At 46.7% G+C, this 21,172-nt stretch overlaps 1 protein-coding gene across 6 annotated transcripts in view; it reads left to right on the top strand.

Moving 5' to 3' along the window:
• ADAM22 (ADAM metallopeptidase domain 22) overlaps positions 1-21,172 on the top strand; it is a 331,085-nt gene that overhangs the window by 113,867 nt on the left and 196,046 nt on the right. The window lies entirely within an intron of this gene.

Raw genomic sequence — 21,172 nt, 5'->3', positions numbered from 1 at the left:
TCCCAGAACCTTGCCAATCGTACTCCCTGGTTCTGCAGTTGTGCTCTTGGCTTGTGTTTGTGTTCTGATCTAAGTTTCTTGACCCCGGACCGTTATTTGACTCTTCTTTCTGCCTGCTCCCTGTTTTTTTCACTACCTTCTGGCTTGTGATCTCCGACCGTTACCTGACCACGTCTCTGTCTGCTCCCTGAATCTAATATGTACTCTCCTTGAATTTTGATCCTTGGCCTGTGACTTGACTGCGTTTCTCCTTACTCCCTGTGTCCTGATGTGTCCTCCCGTTACCTGACCCCGACTTGTCTGACTACTCTTCTGTCTATACTACCCATAAGTAGTGACTAGCATCACACAACATGTGCACAATGTGTCGCCCAGGGTTATGAGGTACTCGGTCCCGGGCGGTGAATAACTGGGGAATGTCACTTTGGTGGCCGTTGCCCGGTCCCATGCCCTGGGTGCTTTTTGAAAAGGGGAATATTTACAGGGGATTAGAATAATGTTCACACGTGATGCCACTTGCGGTGTTGCGGCTATGGGGATGGAGCCACCGCTGCACAATGTTCACTACTGGGGCTGTTGTTAATGGCAGCCTGGATGTTAGGCCATCCGCAAAAAGGTCCGGGCCCCAGAGGGTAGGTGATGTGACGGGTATCGGAAGAAGGTAGGCCACACAAGAGGGTTTCGGTGCAACTGGTTCTTTTCTCACTTTCTGGTGGTAACTGGTCACCCGAGGCCGACTGGTTTCACCTTCAGGTCCCCTTAGTCCCAGTGCCGGTTTAGTAACCTGGTGCCTTCTTTCCCTGCACCTGTCTTCTGGTTGGTGGGTCCCCGTGGCGTAGAGCAGCTGGGGGTCCCCTCCCAGTGGTCTTCCACTGCAGTCCGTATGATGGTAGCGTGAACCCTGTGGGGTTGGAGTCTCTGGTCCTCTCCCTGGTTCTTCCTTTGCTACTGAGTCCCGAACTTCAAGGTCAGTGAGGTCCTTTATGGTCTCCTCACTGTGCAGGTGTTATCAGGCTTGCCTGGAGCTTCTGCCTGACCTAGGGTCCTGTACCCCGTTGGTGCGTAGTTCCGGAAGTGCTCACGTTCACTGTCACTGTCTGACTCCAACTGTCCACTCTCTCTGACTGTCCACCCCTCCCACCTGGTCAACTAGTGGACTGGATTGGCTCCATCTCTAGGCAGCCATCCATTGGTCCGACCCTAGCCTGGTACCATTCTATGGGGGATGTTGGGGAAAACAAGGATTTTTGTGAGTGTTTGTGTGTTACCGGCACTGGTCTTCTGGGTCCCTAGGGGGTAGGCCCTGCATCCTGGTGAGGATGCAGTACCTTGTAGCTCTCTGATGGCTTCAGGGGCGCTACACACAACACTTCAGAATTCTCATTGATTTTGCTGGCTTAAGGATAGGCATGCAGATTTGTGACAAATCTGCACCCAAAAATGCATCAAAAATGCAGTGTGTGCACAGGGTCTAATACAGAAAATCCTCTGTGAGCAAAATATATCATATGCACAGATATCTTTCCCCGATCTGGAGTTCATATAATTCAGCATTGTCAGACTGGATCCATTCACTGTGAGAAGCATTGCCACCGGATGGGAAATGTTCCTAATGAGGACCTTTCAGCAAATTTTGCATGTTGATCTGGACACATGATGTAATAGTGGCAGCAGAGCTCAATAATTTTATTTTTTTTTAATTTCACCTCTCCATTGTGGAGATATTAGCAACTAAAGTATTTGGCAACTAAGGAGTTAAGCAACTAAGTGTGTGTTAAGTTGAAGTGGGTGTTATCAATTAGTTTTCACAGGAAAAGAGTCATCTGTGCTCTAACCTCCCTGCATGGTCTAATCATGCAGGAGGTTAGACCAGGAGATCAGAGCTGTATCCTTACATCTCACACACTCAGAAATCTAAGCTATGATGGGGGGTGTGTTCTTTTTCTGCTGTGTTTTGGCCTATTTATGATTGGTCAGAATCAAACAGGGTGAAGAAGTACACGCCCCCAGTGAAAAAAATCTGATAACACCCACCTAAAATTAACAAAAGTTAACTCATTAGGTGCCAAATACTTTGATTGCTAATATCTTCATAAGGCCTCTTTCACACGTACGTGCCTCCGGTACGTGTTTGGTGCGTTTCCTCACGTACCGGAGACACGTACACACGTAGATCTATGTTTTCAAATGGAGTTTGACACACATATGTATTTACGCACGGAACGTGTTTCCGTTCCATACATACGTATGTCCGTGTGTTTCTCACGGCAACATGTCCGTTTTCTCTCCGGCATCACGGGTGTCACACGGAACGCAAACGGGTCACACGTAATGCAAACGGACCACACGGATGTGTTCCGTGTGACACGCACTGGAGAAATCACATGTGTCCGCGAGAAAAAAAAACCAAAACATTACTCACATTCTCCTGCCCTCCTGTCTCTGCCGCTGCTGTCACTTGCTTCCGACCGCCGCTCATTATGCTCATTGCATATTCACTTCACTGCGGCCGGAAGCAGCAGCAGCAGCGGGGGTCGGCAGGACCGGAGACCGAAGATCAGCACCACGGACAGCAAAGCCAGGGACAGGTTAGTAGAAAGTTCCCGTTCTCCGTGTGTTATCCGTGATGCGACACGTGTGCCATAAACACGGCTCACGGAGGGCAAAACGCACCTCTGACACGTCCGTGAATAACGTCCGTGGTTTTTAGGCAAAAGCAGCAACATAAAAATGTTTTGTTGTGCTCTGCAGCCGCTATTATATCTTGTGTGCAAGTCAACATGAACAATTTGGTGACAACTTCACTTTAACAACTGGAGCAAAAAGAGAGATGGAGCTGTGTCCTGTATTCAAGACCAGCACATAATGGGACCGGTCACGTTGATAATGGTCTCTGATCTGCAGGCTGTATGTTGTTGAGCAGGAGGAGATGATCACATTGATAGACCTTTTTGTGGGAAAAGTTGAAACTTTCATTTTAGTCATTGAAATCCATAGTATCTGTAGTCATATGAGTCCAGTGAGCGGTCCTATTCAATGATTGACAGTCTTGCCTGTATGACTGTATGCAAAGATAGCTGTCAATCACTGTGTAGTGCCGCTCACTGGACTCCTCTGCATACAAACACCAGGGATTTCGATTAATAAAAGACAAGTTTTACTGAATCTTTTTCAACAAACCTGTATATCATTCTGCTCAACGTCTTCCCTATAATACGGTATGTCTAATATAATATAATACAATATATATATGCTCTCCAGATCGGATGGAATTACATAATGACAGGTTCCGGCTGCAATGGCATTATTAAATCAGATTTCATTCAAATTGGAACATTATTTTGTGTTGCTTGATAAATATATTCAGATATCCAGGGAAACATTTTTTTGAGAAGGTTGGCCAGTGTTTTAGGAAACCAAAAATTGCCAATCTGGCCCTCAGGAGCTTCACATCCGGAAGCATAAAAGTACATGACACTGTCCCCGCGCTGATGCCACACAATACTGCACACTGGTGTCAGATACAGCTACTGTATGTACTACTGTTAGGTTCTTAAAGGGAACCTGTCAGGTCCCATATGCGTTCTGACCTTCACGCAGGGTGATGTGTGGCCTAGTAACCCCTTCCTACCCATCCCTGTATTGTAATATTGTGTAATATGAATGTATAAAATATGTTTTATTACTTACATGTTCCCTATGTAAATGATCAGAGGGTCTAGTCCCCTGGGTGTCGCATCGCCCCGTGAGCGTTTGCATGCTTTCCATTGAACCACGCTCCTGTGGGCGTGATACCAAGGATTTACATGAGTGACATCACCATAGCTCCTTGAGATCCCACGCATGCGCACTTACCATTCCCGCAGCCTTGTTATCCTGGTGTTTGCTTCTCATTTTCAAACGCGCTCTGCGCACGCTCAGAAGACTCCTGCAGTTCCGGTCATGCACAGCACCCGTCTGAAGCCCAGAAGCAAGCACCCGGATAACAAGGCTGTGGGAATGGTAAGTGTGCACGCGTGGGATCTCAAGGAGCGATGGTGACGTCACTCATGTAAATACATGGTATCACACCCACAAGGGCGTGATACCATGGAAACCATGCAAATGCTCACGGGGCGATGCGACGCCTAGGGGACTAGACCCTCTGATCATTTACATAGGGTACACATAAGTAATAAAACATATTTTTATACATTCATATTACACAATATTACAACACAGGGATGGGTAGGAAGGGGTTACTAGGCCACACATCACCCTGCTTGTAGGTCAGAACGCATATGGGACCTGACAGGTTCCCTTTAAAGATGCAAGCCAAGTAGTAGTGCGAGCAGTCTTGTTGTCATCAGGATTGCTCATACCACTGCACCCGCCACACAGAATATTGTGCCAATCACTTGGCAGAGTCTATACAATAATTCCTCTGAATAACTAGTGCCCATAGAAATACGCACAGTGCCATCTGTAAAAGACACACTTAGCTTATGGTCCCACACTGCTCTCTACACTTCTGACCGGCCGATCAGCAACGCATGTTTTATTTTATTGCCAATATCGGTAGTGTAGGAGTTATTGTTTCTTCTTGTAGACACCGCTAACTTGACACAGAAGGATTTATAGGGAAGGATATGCTCCCTAGGAAAAAGGTATGCAAATTAGTTCTCATCCAAGAAGAAGAAAGCAGATCCTCTGTGCCACTTATAGAAGATGTCCACGCCACAACTCAATGTCCAACTCTTCTTAAGCCTTTGCCTCATGTCTTAGGGTATGTGCCCACGATCAGGACCTACAGTGCAAAAGATCATCATTTTCAGTGCCAAGATCCTTGGCAGTGAAAGATCTACTACAGATCAATTTGTGGTCCTTTAGTGCCACCAGTCAGACGCTAAATCTCAAGGTAAGGAAGAAGATAAGTCAGGTTAGACGGTACAAGGAATCCAGGACAAAGAATCCAGGACACTTGTTTGATACTGTAGGTCTTTGAGTCGATGTCTGAGTCACTCTGCTCTGATCACAGACATCAGAGAAGTTAACAGTTAGGCTGCTTTCACACTACGTTTTTTTAACATGCGTCATGTGTGCCGCCCCGTGCTCGGCGGCAGCCAAGCCGCTCAGGTTCGGACCTTCAGTGGGTGGCTCGAGGGTCTCCGGACCCGGGGTCCTGCGGTCACTCAGACCAAAAAGGGGTTGGCGGTTTGGGGGGACGTAGGTGTACGGCCGGAGCCGTGTCTAAGTTCGTGACGCCACCCACGGGATGTGGTGAAGGTGGACACCACCGCTACAGTTACGGGGCACCCGGGGGAGATGTTGCGTAGCAAGTTGTTAACCCCTCCGTGGGTAGGGATGGTGGCCCCGGGACCCGTTGGGGAGAGCTGGGTGGTGTAGGGAGATGGGCGGCCGGAGGGCACTGATGTACTCACGATTAGTAACACACACAAGTCTCTGGTAAACCAAGGTGATGGTGGTCGGTGCCCGCAGCCAGCTGCAGTCTGGTCCCCCACCCGGTTGGTGGTCTCTGCCTTTCTCCTGCACCATTTGTGTGATGGTGGACTACCTGTGCCTGCATCGTCAGGAGTCCGCTCCCTGGCTTGTGGTTGCCTAAGGAGCCATTTGCCCGCAGACGCTGGCCCATGGGATCTCTCTGCCGTGGCAGTGGCTTTCTATCCCCCTCGTTGGGCTGTTGTCTTCAGTCGGGACTTTGGGTGGGACAGAACCTATACTCCTGGCCGCAATCAGTTAATTAGATAGCCCCCGGTAACTTCTGGACCTAGCTTCAGGGTCTGAGTACCCCCCTTTGTGCTCCGGTTTACGAGTCGGTTCCTCGCTTCGGAACCAGCGGGCCACTACCCTGTCCCGGTCCACCACGGTTCCACCGAGCCGTCTTCCCGGCTCCTGCAGACAGAGGCCTCTGTATGCCTCCTAGCCAGAGGTGCCCGGGCTCCAACCCTGGCACCTGTCAGTCTGTTACAGGCCTGTCACACAGGCCTATCCTCCTCCACTGAACTCTCAAACTGAACTGTCTTGTTTTGTCGCCTCAGGCCATCTGAACTCCTCGGTGGACGTGTCCAACCGCCTGGCTCCGCCCCCTGGTGTGTCCATCAAGCACTGAGGGGGGTGACTAGGGTTTTAAGTGTTTGGCTCCTGTTACCTTGTTAGGGGACTAGTGTAATGCGGGGCCCTATCTGTGACTACCTGGCTCGGCCAGGGCGTCCCACATGAACGTTTTTTAACGCAAAAACGGATCCAGTGCAAATGCGTTTTCATTTCAATGCATTTGCACTGGACTCGCGTCAACATGAGTTCACATGCGTTTGCGTGCGTTATAGTGAGGATCCAGCGAGTTGCAGTTTTTTAACGTTTTTCAAAAACGCTACTTGTAGCGTTTTTGAGCTGCGTCCAAATACTGTTTTTCACTGGATCCTGACTAAACAGCACGCAAACTCATGTGAACGCTGGCATGATGATAGACAGGATCCTGCTTGCTCTACTGAGCATGCCCAGAAACCAGCCTGGCGTGATCAATCTCTCTCTCCCCCTCCCTCTCTCCCCCCTCCCTCTCTCCCCCTCCCTCTCTCCCCCTCCCTCTCTCTCCCTCCCTCTCTCTCCTCTCTCTCTCCCCCGCCTGAGAGCGGCGGTCGCTCGTAACCAAGGTAAATATCGGGTAACCAAGCAAAGTGCTTCTCTTAGTTACCCGATGTTTACCTTGGTTACATGTGCAGGGAGCAGGCAGCCCGGCTCCTAGCAGCTACAGACGCTCGTAACCAAGGTAAATATCGGGTATCCAAGCAAAGCACTTCGCTTAGTTACCCGATGTTTACCTTGGTTACCAGCATCTGCAGCTGTCAGATGCCGGCTCTCAGTCTATCACGTTCAGTTCCCCTCACTTCCGGTCACATGACTTAAATGTCCGCCCATAAACTTCAAGTGACAGGATCCTGCAAAATAACACATGCGTTTGCATGCGTTTTTCTTTGTAAAAACAGGATCCACTTTTACAGCAAAAAAATTGTTCATGACGCATGTTAAAAAAAACGTAGTGTGAAAGCAGCCTAAGGCGGGCTTTGCACGTTGCGACATCGGTAACAATGTGTTACGGATGCTGCAGCGATAGTCCCCGCCCCCGTTGCATGTGCGATATCTAGTGAAAGCTGCCGTAGCGATTATTATCGCTACGGCAGCTTCACACGCACATACCTGCCGTGCAACGTACCTCTGGCCGGCGACCCGCCTCCTTCCTTAGGGGGGCGGGCCGTGCTGCGTCACAGCGACGTCACACGGCAGGCGGCCAATTGAAGCGGAGGGGCGGAGATGAGCAGGATGTAAACATCCCGCCCACCTCCGTCCTTCTCATTGCAGCCGGCGGCAGGTAAGGTGATGTTCCTCGCTCCTGCGGCTTCACACACAGCGATGTGCGCTGCCGCTGGAGCGAGGAACAACATCGTACCTGTTGCACCATCTGCATTATGGAAATGTCGGAGGCTGCAGCGATGATACGATAACGACGCTTTTGCGCTCGTTCATCGTATCAAAAAGGTTTTACACGTTGCGATATCGACTGCGACGCCGGATGTGCGTCACTTTCGATTTGACCCCATCGACATCGCACGTGCAATGTCGCAACGTGCAAAGCTGCCCTTAGAGTGCAAGAATCTAAAGTTTCCCCAAATCCTGATGCCACCATGACACTCGGCAATGCTTGCAAAAACCTCCTAGTGACAGGATCCATCTGATTATGGAGGCTCCTGGCTTCCCTTATATGAAATCTTTTAGATGTGCTAGTTCTAGAGCTATGGGAAGGCTTCAGTAGTGCCTAGGAGATTGACCACTCCTTCCAGTAGTCTTGAAGGTCTCCCTTTTTTTCTAGGAGCCTCCAAGATGTTGAAGGAGAATTAGCAAGTATGGGACGATAGCTGAGTGATCTGACAAGCCTTTTGCAACCTGTAATAGCAGGTATTTTGGTTGCTACCCAACTTTCCCCTAAAATTGGTAAAGCCAAAGATACATCTATGACCCATAGTTTCAGGAGCGGACACAGACAGAAGAGGGCCCCTGTGCACGAACAGTATTTGGGCCTTTTTCAGTCCAATAGCTCATCATATAATATAATTCCACCTGCTTTGGAGGTGGAAATGTGCCCCCTTATCTCTTGGGCCTCTGTCCACCCCTGCATAGTTTATTTCGGACTTTTTTAGTTTGCAGTGTTGATTCGGGAGACCCTACATTCAGAATTACCCCATGAGTACATTCAGTTTTTGCAATAACTACTGAAAGTGATGTCCTACATAAATCTTATGATATACATCAGTTCAATATATCTGTACAAAAATGATCAATAAAGATGAATGTCCTTGTGGAGCCGGGTAAGTGCCTCCTCATGCTGGAAGCTGGGAACATGGCCAAGTTTAAGACTCGTCTTTTGCAAACTTTGGAGCAGAGGATGGATCGTATCTCTGAATATCCTGGAGCTTATGTGAAAGCTTCAATCTATTCCGTTAGTCGTAGTGCTATTCAGGACATGCTTTATAGCCCAGATGCACGTTCATACAGTGCCTTGATAAAGTATTCATACCCTGGGAACTTTTCCACATTTTTTTCATCTTACATCCACAATCCTAACTGTGTTTTAATGAGATATTATTTGTGTTAAAATAAGGAAACAGTTACTGTCTTCAGGCTTGGCAAAACGTTCTTAGGGTGTGAGATTTCACTTTTGAAACAAAGACTTGTTTAAGGGGTGTGTCAGGGGCAGACATATCATTGGTGCACCCACACAGGGGCCCAAGAAGTAAGGGGGCCCAATTAAACTTACAAAATAGGTGGAATTGTGAATTTTGAGGAGTTATTGGACTGAAAAGGGCCCATATACTGTTCTTGCACAGGAGCCCTTTTCTGTCTGTGTTCACCAGTGGGATGTGTCTAAGCTTCGTGGATGCTGGGAGTGTCTTTACTTATTATGTAGTTATGTATACTACTATTTGCTATCATGTAAGGAATGCCTAAATTTATGCATAATACCCCTATATTTCTGAGGACTATAAGAGGACTATAAAAGATCTGATTTCTAAATCGTTTGGAGAGCTATGTAAATCACATGAATGTGTATTTCTTTAATTCCCAATGGCGCCGTAGAATTAATCCCAGAAACCTTTAATTGAAGTAAGTACTACTTCAACAATGTACAGTGGAACCTCGCTTAACGAGTAACCCAGTAAGCGAGTATTTCGCTTAACGAGCAAAGCTTGCTGTAAATTTGTAACTCAGTTTACGAGCAAGCTTTGCCGTATGAGCAAAATACTCACCGCACACACTTCCGGTTCTGTACATCCACCGCGCTCTGACCCACTCTTGCAGTCCGCAGAAACACACACAAACACACACAAACACGCACGCACACACACATATTATGCTCACCTTACCTTCCGTTCCATCGCCGGCCTCATGGTTATTTTAGTTCGCTGCTCCAGGATGTGTATCGGTAACCATCGCGATGATGGAGGAACGTCCGCTGTCAGCCGCTTCTCAAAAGCAGGGCGCTGGCCAATCGGAGGCAAGCGGCTCCTCCCTTTGACGTCAGCGCTCTGGCAGTGGAAGTTCCTCCCTCGTCGCAATGGGTACGTGATACACATCCTGTATCGGCGAACTGCAAGATCCAGGAGGCCGGTGATGGAACGGAGTTTGTGTGTGTTTGTGCCTGTTTGTGTGTGTTTATGCGTGTTTGAACGTGTTTGTAAGTGGGTGGAATGGCACAATAGGGGACCAGGATGGGACATTTTAACAAGTTGTGGAATGAATTGTCTGAGCATCGATTATTTCCTATGGGAAATCTTGCTTTGCTGAACGAGTAACTTGGTTAACAAGCACAGTCCCAGAACGGATTGTTCTCGTTAACGAAGGTTCCAATGTATATATGTTTGTATGATATACAAACACTAAGTAGCAAGTATTTGTAAAGTGTAAAGGAAATTATACATGATTTTTTAAATATTTTAAAAATATACTCTGAAAATTGTGACCTACTTTTGTATTCAGCCCCCTAAGTCAATACTCTGTAGAATCACCTTTCACTGCAATTTCTGCAGCAAGTTTTTTGGGGTCTGTCTCTACCAGCTTTGCCCATTTAGAGGCTGGAATATTTGCCCATGCTTCTTTGTACACTCACTGTCGCTCAATGAGATTGGAAGGAAACGTCTGTGATCAGCAATTTTCAATTCTTGTCACAGATTCTCAACTGGATTTCGGTTTGGACTGTGACTGGGCCATTTACACACATGAATATGCTCTGACCTAAACCATCCACTGTAGCTCTTGCAGGATGTTCGGATGGTTTAGATCAGAGCATAGTTATGTGTGTGAATTGCCCAGTCACACTCCAGACCTAAATTCCATTTGCAATCTGCGTCAAGATGTGAAAATTGCTGTTCACAGATGCCTCCCTCCAATCTCACTGAGCTAAAGCGAGTGTGCAAAGAAGAATGGGCAGAAATGTAACCTCTAGATGTGCAAAGCTGGAGAGAAAGGCCCCAAAAGACTTGAAGCAATAAATGCAGCAAAAGGTGGTCCTACAAAAAAATAAATTACGCCACTCACACAGTGGAGTGAGATACTAGTCACTATGGGGTGTAATTTAGAGTTTGCAACTAGATGGCGCAGTGAGCATGAGTGTGCTGCGAGAGCAGAGAGGAAGCCATACAGACCGAGGTCAATTCTGAGAGGAAGCGACAAAACACTGGGAGTAGACAGGAACGAGGTCAGGGTTCAGGACGGGGATCAGGTAACCAGGAGAGTATGTATAGGACACAAGGATCTGGCAAAGACGTAGTCAGATGGAGGTCGGAGGTCAGAAGCCGGACGGGAATGACAAGGTCAGCGGGGAGGCAGAGCAAGGTCAGAAGACAGTCCAGGGTCGAGTAGCCAAGATCAAGTCACAAGACAAATCAGGAGCCAGGCACTTACTGCAACAAACTAGGAAATACGACTGGCACCGCTTCAGCTGAGAACGCTCTCTGATAACGTAGAGCAATTACCTGGAATGGGGAGCATGTGGGCAAGTCCCTCTCATCACCAACGAAAGAACCGGTGCAGGGAAATAGCCCGTCACAGGAATACAGAACGCCACCGAGACCACGACAGATTGTCCACACGGCACACAGGCAGATACCGGCTGCACAAGAAGGCACAACAGAAGTCACAGTAAAAAAGACGCTATGCAAGTCAGGACTGTGACACTACTGACCTGCTTTCAGTCCGTGCATCCAGCCCAGGCCACTGGTTTTGGCTGGCACCATATGACATGATTTCACCATTCTTCTGTGACAGGACTAATGAGCCCTGTAATTGGCTGCTGCAGACACGTGTCTGGATTATTGGATGTTTCTCTGATAATTCACAAGTCCAGTCACCTAACCACTGCAGCCAATCATTCGATTCAGTGGCACTGTGACAGTAGAACAATCATATCAAGACTTCTGGTGCCCATACAGACCACCTGAGCAGACTGCACTGGATCCATGGGCAGGTAAATAATGCTTCAGATTGTTATTTTTAAGCCATCAGTGCACTTTTTTAATGTATTTATGAAGATCTGACAAGTCCTCTAAGATTCAAAACACCCTAATCCACCAGCCACATAAGTAGTCCATCGTTGCCGGATCAGAACCTTGTGCACCTCCTCCTACCTACTGGCATCCTCAGTGCTTCTTTTGATTAGTAAGCTCGGTACAATGTCATTATTGCAGCACAACCTCATACAAATCAGAAGAGGCGCTGGGAATGCCGGATGATAGATGGAGGTTTGAAGGGCTCTGATCTAATGATGTGGCTAGTGGACCAGGGTCCTGTGAATCTTTTCGCTCAACTCTATAAAATGTCATTGTTAACGTGCTGTAATTGCCACTGTTCTCCTGAAGCCGATGTTATTTTTCTTTTGTTCCAGTGCCTTTCCGAACTTGAGATATGGCCTCCTCTTCCCTGCATGTAAATCTTGTCTATTTAGCCAAGTGGGCATGGTTAGAAAATTTTTGTGGGTGTGTCACGCTAGGTACGGGGAAGTACCAAACGAATGACGGAAGGGAAACCCTGTGTCTGGTGAAGGGGAAGATGGTGGCCCCTGACCAAACCTACTGCTGGTCCCTGGGGTCCCTCACCACCCTAGATAAGTTCCATACCTATGCGCCGAGCCAGATACCTGACCCAAGGTATCCCTAGTGCTGGACCCTAAATAGGGAACAGATGAGATGAGCTCTTTATCAACTCCATTAAACAGCTATAGAAGACACAAGGAGGACACACAGAGAGAAAATGCATGAACTACTTGTCCACAGATAATACAGCTAGAAGTTTAGCAAAGTTTCCACCACCACAGAGGAGTACAAGCCACCTGCTTGCAACCAAGGCTTGAATTAACTTAATAATATTACCAGCACCAGTCCAAGGAAGGAAGGGGTATATAAGCACCAATAGAATGCTGATGATCAGCAGCTGGGTGGAAGGCGAGCAGCTGCTGGGTCCAAAAGGGGAGAGATGAAAATCCAGCAGGAAAGCTACCTATACCAATGAATACTGACAGCAGAAACAATAGAAAGTCAGGGAGCATTCTGCACAGCCAAACGCCGTGACCTTCTATGGCCAGAAACCACATGACTGTCTGTCACTTGTGACACACTCGTGACGGTGTTTTCCATGTCCATGTCTCAGAAACAGAGAGGCTCAGGAGCGAAATAAAAACACCGTATTTAGGAGGACAACACCATTTACACCAGGTAAAAATATATTACATTTTATGGCAAGAGGCAGGTCGTCTTTAAATCTCTCCTCATCTCATGTATTCTTTTGATTCATTAGGTAAGACACTTCCCGGAGATTGGAGTTTATACCCATGACATTTAGGCCTCCTTCACACGTCCATGTTTTTAGTACAGGTGGTATCCATCTTTTTCCCAGTTACCTGCTCAGATGTTCACTTTTCTCCGGCAACATGGATGACAAGGGCCAGTTCAAATCTATAGGTCCGTGAAAAACATGTACAGTACACGGATGTCATCGATGTACCACTCATGTGCTATAAGGGTTCAACGGTTTTGTAGTTTATTTAGTTAATGATCCATTCATGAAAAACACTGATGACGCCGATGGTAAAAATGGACACACTGATGCAACACTGATCCAAAAGATTGATGACATTGGTAACATTTTTTCACGTACGTGTTTAAGGAGGAAGACTAAGGCGGGCTTTGCACGTTGCGACATCGCAAGCCGATGCTGCGATGTCGCACGCGATAGTCCCCGCCCCCGTCGCAGGTACAATATCTTGTGAAAGCTGGCGTAGCGAAAATTATCGCTACGCCGGCTTCACATGCACTCACCTGTCCTGGGACGTCGCTCTGGCCGGCGACCCGCCTCCTTATTAAGGGGGCGGGTCGTGCGGCGTCACTGCGACGTCACACGGCAGGCGGCCAATAGGAGCGGAGGGGCGGAGATGAGCAGGATGTAAACATTCCACCCACCTCCTTCCTTCCGCATATCCTACGGAAGCCGCGGTGACGCCGGTAGGAGATGTTCCTCGCTCCTGCGACTTCACACACAGCGATGTGTGCTGCCGCAGGAGCGAGGAACAACATCGGACCGTTGCGTCGGCGTAATTATGGATTACGACGACGCTGCACCGATGATACGATTACGACGCTTTTGCGCTCGTTAATCGTATCATCTAGGCTTTACACCCTGCGATGTCGCATGCGATGCCGGAAGTGCGTCACTTTCAATTTGACCCCACCGACATCGCACCTGCGATGTCGTAGTGTGCAAAGCCCACCTTAGTGGTTGACCAATACCCCTCAAGCAAAAGTAATATCATTGGGAATGGAGTAGAGCCTTCATGAGGTACTCTCATCTCATAAATTTATGGTATTTCCACTAAATATGCCATAAATATCTAGTTGTTGCTGGCCAAACCTTCCTTAAGTTTTGACCAAACTCACCAATTTCATCAGATTGTGTGTTGGAGTCACAAATTCTTCTTGGAAGGTGTTGGAGGAAAGTAGGATTGAGTTGAGTTTCAACATTCTGGATCCTTTGTGTTTTGGGGGACCGGTGTGGAAACCACTGGAAACTTTAATGTTGAGCTGAGCGTGGCTATACAGTGTGTGGCGAAATTGGGAGGAACAACGGCTGGCCAAGCATACTGTAGTTATCTGCTGTATGGGCAACTTCATCCTCAGATACCCTCACAGCTCCTGCCGTCTTTTATATGCTAGACATTGCCTGATATAGTACCAGATGTGTCTTTTTAAAGGACCTGTCATCAGTGGCGAAGAGATGGCATGGCCCACTGGGATGGTTGCAAAATTCTCAAAAAAATGGTGAAGATCCTGGACTTTTGGTAAATGGTTGGGTGCCCCAGATCTCCAGGCAAGTGTTACTTTAAGCTTTTTGGGCATTATCACGACAACAATATATTTGGACCATGTGGTAGAGCAGGGAGCCATAGGTTTCTTACTCCCCAAAATCTGTACTGTTACGTGGGCTTTACACGTTGCAACATCGCTACCGATATATAGTCGGGGTCACGTCGTTAGTGACGCACATCCGGCGCCGGTAGCGACATCGCAACGTGTAAATCCTAGGTGCGACGATGAACGAGCACAAAAGCGTACAATATCGCTGATCTGTGTAACGTCGTTCATTTTCATAATGTCGGTTCGACCGCAGGTACCATGTTGTTTGTCGTTCCTGCAGCTCCACACATCGCTGTGTGTGACACCGCAGGAACGACAAACATCTCCTTACCTGCGTCCCGACGGCAATGCGGAAGGGAGAAGGTGGGTGGGATGATACGTCCCGCTCATCTCCGCCCCTCCGCTTCTATTGACCGGCCGCTTAGTAACATCGCGGTGACGACGCTGTGACGCCGAACGCACCTCCCCCTTGAAGGAGGGATTGTTTGGCGGTCACAGCGACGTCGCCGACCAGGTATGTGCGTGTGAAGCTGCCATAGCGATAATGTTCGCTACAGCAGCAGCACCAGATATCGCATGTGCGACGGGGGCGGGTGCTATCGCGCTCGACATCGCTAGCAATCGCTAGCGATGTTGCATTGTATAAAGCCCGCTTAAGACTATGGCCTACAAGACAGGAGCGTTGCAGTGCAGGTGGTGCAACACTGCATTGTGCCCCCTGTGCCAGCCGTTCTGTGCAGAGGGAAGAAGAGGGCTTGCAGGGAAACATAGGTTTCCTACCCCCGACTATCTGCCCTATAAGACTACGGCCTACAAAATAAAGGAACGTCATGGTGCCGGTGGTGCAACAACGTCACTGCATTGTGCCCCCTGTTCCGGCCGTTCTGTGGGAAGAAGAGGACTTCGGAGTTCGGGTTTGATGAGTATAAACTTGATTATTTTTATGAGGGGTGGCACAAAGGTTGTATTAATGCTTTTGGAGGCCATCAAAGCTTTTAAGAGGTATAATAATTTTTTTATGTGGTCTTTCGGAGTGTGTTAGAGTCAGGGGCGTAACAATCGCGGTGGCAGAGGTCACATCTCGGCCCAGGAGGGTTGGGGGCCTGGTACCCGTCCTGCAGAGAAGTAGCTCCTACAGGTGCTCATACATCTGATCAACGACCAGAGGAGGGCCCAGGTCCAAATTTCGCATCGGAGCCCATCACATTCCAAGTTAATAGTCCATCAAGCCATATACTATTGGTGCCTATAGATCAGCCACTTAAAGGAGCACCCTGTGCAAAAGCAATGATACAGATCCCAGGGAGGCAAAGCCTGACACAGGGATTTTCTCTTTGGTGGTTATGCACAGTGTTTTGTTTTTTTCGGAGTGTTTCTTTAATAACTGGAGTAGCTCCTATACGTCTTGTTTTTAATGCTGCTAATTTCAAGTCAGCAATTTGCAGATAATAAAAAGTAGCAGCTATTATGAAGATTCTGCCTATGTTGTATTTCCTGGCCAGATGGCACCGCAAGCTGCCATTTACGTTCTGCCATTTTAATCATCATACATCAATCTCCGCACTTTGCAGATCCTCTATACAAATCCACCTCTGCACTCCTGACCAGATTGTACCCATTCTTCTAGTAAATAACTTGTTACAGTGGACCCCGCACTGACACAGCGAGGAGGGGGACAGCATGTGATGCCAATGTGGGAGACCACCAGGATCTGTCAGTGTGCCATCGGTGCCATATTTTGTACATCCCCAACAGTAAGGACACCGATACAGTAATGGTTGACCATGCTGCTCCATGTAATCCCGATTACGGTGACGGGGAACTTCTGGTTGTTAACCCCGTTTTCTGTGAGTGCCTTCACGATCAGACCTTTATCACTTATCCTGAGGAGACGTGAGAAATATATTTTATGGGAAAGCCTTTTTTAGAGTAAACTACTAAATTACCTTAGACCTCAAGGTATATTAGGTATTTAGAGGGGTTGTCTAAATCTAGCTATTAGGTATCTCACTAATTGCTGGGAGGCTCCATAGGTCACTCGCGGTCAGTGACAGACACGGAATTTCTCACTTTCATGAGAACGGTCGTGTCTGCCGCTGATCACAAATTACCTATGGAGCCTCGTTCTGAGAACGAGGCTCCATAGGATTCGATGGATATCTTGGGACATTATACCATTGGATTATGTCAGAACTTTTAAAATGAATTAATTGGGGAAACGGGGAGGGAGTCTTTACTCAAATAAACAATTTTTTCCTGTGTGTGTCTTTTATTTTTACTTTTCACTAACTATGTTAGTATTGGATTGTCTGATCCTGGGCTTGATGGCAGCTGTGAATTCCCAGCTGACATCAACCCCAAAACTATTACCCCAATTGCCACCACACCAGGGCAATCGAGAGCCTGGCAAAGTACCAGAACAGGCACATCTAATGGATGTGCAACTTTTAAGGTGGCTGTAGGTTGCTATTTTTAATCTGGGAAGGGGCCAATAACTATGGTCCTCCCCAGCCTGATAATACCAGCCCCCAGCTGTCTGCTTTACCTTGGCTGGTTATCAGAAATAGGGGGATCCCATGCCTTTTTTTAATTATTTATTTGTTCCCTGTAAATATGTGTTTGCAGGGCAATTGTCCTGCTCTTACTCCCGTTTTGCTTCCTTTTGCACCCCCCCACCTCACTGTAGATGTAAGCTCTCACGAGCAGGGTTGTCTTTATTTTTGCCCTAACTATTGTATCTTCTATAACTGTTACTTGCTTTTATATAAACCTCTGCATTGTAAAGCGTTGCGGAATTTGTTAGCGCTATAGAAATAAAGATTGTTATTACTATGACCATTTTACAGCCCTAAAGTTCGGGTCCCCATTGACTTATGTGACGTCCCAGGGCTGTGGGGTACTCGGTCCCGGGCGCGTGGTGCGCTGTGTGGGGGACAGTTGTTGTCGCGGCCAATGCCCGGTTCCGTGACCCTGTGGGTCGGTCCGAATAAATAGGGTAAAAATAAAAGGAAAAGGGAGAAATAAAAATAAAGATTTTTTCGACGCCACCTGCGGTGTGCGGCCAGGTTATTTGAAGCCACCGCTGCAGGGTCCTGCTGGGGCTGATGGAGTAGTGCAGCTTAGGTGTTTTGGGCCCTCTGCAAGCAGGGTTGGACACCAGCACTGGATGATGGAGGTTATAGTAGGGAACAGTCAGTGTGTGTGTACGGAGGCGATAAGGAAACAGTCCACACCAGTATTGCATTTTTAACTTGCCATGTTTTTACTTGAGTGTTTGGACTCACTGGTGTCGGTTCCAGATGTATCCGCTCCCCTTGTTCTTTGTGCCAGTTGTGACCTGGGGTAGCTGTCCTCTGTGCACACTTGTATTGGGCTCCCGTGGCCCAGAGCTGTTTGGGTACCGCTCCGTTTCTGTCTTGGTCCTATTGCAGGCAGCTGGACTATTTAAGGGGTTCAGTCCCTGGTCCCCTCTTTGCTGCTTGTGCTTCAGACTCTTTGGTTGGCGATGGACCGTGGAGATCTTCTCACCTGGCAGATTTAACAGTTGACCATAAAGTATCCTGCTGTCCTGGGGTCTGCATCCCGCCTTGTTCTGAGTCCTGTGAGCCTTGGTTCCAGACTTCCACAGGCGCCCTGCGGTCCCTGGAGTCTGACGCTTCCACAGGTAACCCACAATACCTGGAGTCCTGGTTCCTTAGGGGTACTTTGCACACTACAACATCGCAAGCCGATGCTGCGATGCCGAGCGCGATAGTCCCCGCCCCCGTCACAGCTGCGATATCATTGTGATAGCTGCCGTAGGGAACATTATCGTTACGGCAGCTTCACATGCACTCACCTGTCGTGCAACGTCGCTCTGGCCGGAGACCCGCCTCCTTCCTAAGGGGGCGGGTCGTGCGGCGTCACTGCGACGTCACACGGCAGGCGGCCAATAGGAGCGGAGGGGCGGAGATGAGCGAGATGGAAACATCCCGCCCACCTCCTTCATTCCTCATTGCAGCCGGGACGCAGGTAAGGAGATGTTTCTCGCTCCTGCGGCTTCACACACAGCGATGTGTGCTGCCGCAGGAGCGAGGTACAACATCGGACCGTCGCCTCAGCGTAATTATGGAATTCACCGACGCTGCACCGATGATACGATTACGACGATTTTGCGCTCGTTAATCGTATCATCTAGGATTTACACACTATGATGTTGAGAGCGACGCAGGAAGTGCGTCACTTTCGACATGACCCCACCGACATCGCACCTGCGATGTCGTAGTGTGCAAAGTGCCCCTTACTCCACAGTCCCACACTCCTGTCACAGCACTCCATTGTTACTTCAGGTCTTTTCTTTCTTTCTGTACTTTCACTCTTTCACTCCGACTACTACTCTCAACTCCTTCACTTCCTTTTCTTACTGAATTACCACTTCCGCCAACTTTCCAACTATCACTCGCCCCTCCCCTCGCTGGGTCTCTCCCTACAGGTTGGGTGGCGACTCTCCAGTCAGTGCCTATCCCTTTTACCTGTTACTAGGCAGTCTCCCAGTTTGGTGTTGGGGGTGGTGTGTGTGGCCTGAAGGTGCTGGTGTGTTGACTGGCACGGATATTCCGAGGTTTGGGTTTCCATGTTCACATTTGTGGCACCTGGTACCGCACATAGGGTTCAGGGTCTGAGGTCAAGTTCGGGGCAAGTCCAGGCACCGAAAAAGTTTTAACTGCTGTTCAACCAAACCTGAACATCCATGAGTCGACTCATCCCTGCTTGCAATTTCTTCCCGCCTGATAACTGTCTACAAATTTAGGATTTAAGGAGGTACCCTAACCTTGATTACATTTTATAAATATGAAGTCCGTCAGGGAGCTCTTATGCTGCTATTATATGGCTATTACAAGGACTTTAACCCTTTCACCCTTTCGGGTTTTTTTTAACCTCCCCTTCTTCCAAGAGCCATAACTTTTTTTATTTTTCATTCCACATAACCGTATGAGAACTTTGTTTTTTGCGGGACGAGTTGTACTTTTGAATGACACCATTGATTCTACCACATATTGTACTGGAAAACAGGAAAAAAAATCCAAGTGCGTTGAAATAGCAAACAAAGTGCGATTCCACAATGTTTTTTTTTTTTTAATTTACCATTTTCATCATATGGTAAAACTGATCTCGCCAAACGATTATTCCGGTCAGTACAAGTTCACAGATATTAAACATGTATAGTTTATTTTTTTAATTAAGCGTTGAAAAAATTCTGAAATGTATAAAAAAAAAATGTTGCTTTTGCCACCATTTTTAAGGCCTGTATTATTTTAATTTTTAAGGATCTGGGTTGTGTGACGGCTTATTTTTTTCACCCTGTGCTGATGTTTTGACTGATATCATTTTGGGGTAGACACAATGTTTTAAATCTCCTCTTATTGCATTTTACTGCAATGTTGCAGCAGCTAAAGCAGCGTAATCCTGGCGGGGTTTTTTTTTTTTTTTTTTTCATTAACAATCAGATTAATTGGTTTTATATTTTGATACAGCGGAATTTTACGAATGCAGCGATACCAAATTTGTGTACTTTTTTTTCCAATTATTTTAATGCTATTATCAGTGTAGCTCATGCTGTAGATCCTGGGAGCCCCAATGAAACACTGGCCCTGAGAATCATGTACTATTTGTGTAAAGAATAGCAGTACTATTTAAAACTACAGTGCAGCAGTACTATTTGTGCATACAGTATGGCTGTGTTTATGTGGACAGTACTATGTACTATTTGTGTATAATACAAATGTGTACAGCATGGCAGTGCTATTCGTGTACAGTATTGTGTGATAGTAGTATTACAGTACTATTTCTATAATATTGCAGTCCTGTTTATACAATGTCAGTACTATTTATGTATACAGTATAGCAGCACTATTTGTGTGTACAGTGTTGCAGTAATATTTATATATACAGTATAGTTGTATTTATGTATACTGTATTATGACCTATTTGTATAGTATAACAGTACTATGTATTCAGTATAGCAGTACTATTTGTGTGTACAGTATAGTGGTAATATTCATATATACAGTATAATTGTATTTGTGTACTGTATGTATCATGTGCTATTTATTTGTACAGTATAACAGTACTGTGTATACAGTATAGCAGTACTATTTGTGTGTACAGTATAGCAGTAATATTCGTATATACAGTATAATTGTATTTATGTGTACAGTATCATGTGCTATTTATTTGTACAGTATAGCAGTAATATTCGTATATACAGTATAATTGTATTTATGTGTACAGTATCATGTACTATTTATTTGTATAGTATAACAGTATTATGTATACAGTATAGCAGTACTATTTGTGTGTACAGTATAGCAGTAATATTCGTATATACAGTATAATTGTATTTATGTGTACAGTATCATGTACTATTTGTATAGTATAACAGTATTATGTATACAGTATAGCAGTACTATTTCTGTGTACAGTATAGCAGTAATATTCATATATACAGTATAATTGTATTTGTGTACAGTATCATGTGCTATTTATTTGTACAGTATAACAGTACTATGTATACAGTATAGCAGTACTATTTGTGTGTACAGTATAGTGGTAATATTCGTGTATACAGTAATTGTATTTGTGTACAGTATCATGTACTATTTATTTATTTATAGTATAACAGTATTATGTATACAGTATAGCAGTACTATTTGTACAATGTACAAACATTTTTATGTGCT

Source organism: Anomaloglossus baeobatrachus, chromosome 6 (genome assembly GCF_048569485.1).
Source record: "Anomaloglossus baeobatrachus isolate aAnoBae1 chromosome 6, aAnoBae1.hap1, whole genome shotgun sequence".
In the NCBI taxonomy this organism is placed as follows: Eukaryota; Metazoa; Chordata; class Amphibia; order Anura; family Aromobatidae; genus Anomaloglossus; species Anomaloglossus baeobatrachus.
The sequence above is the reverse complement of the archived record's forward strand: the minus strand, read 5'-3'. Positions and strand labels throughout refer to the sequence as shown.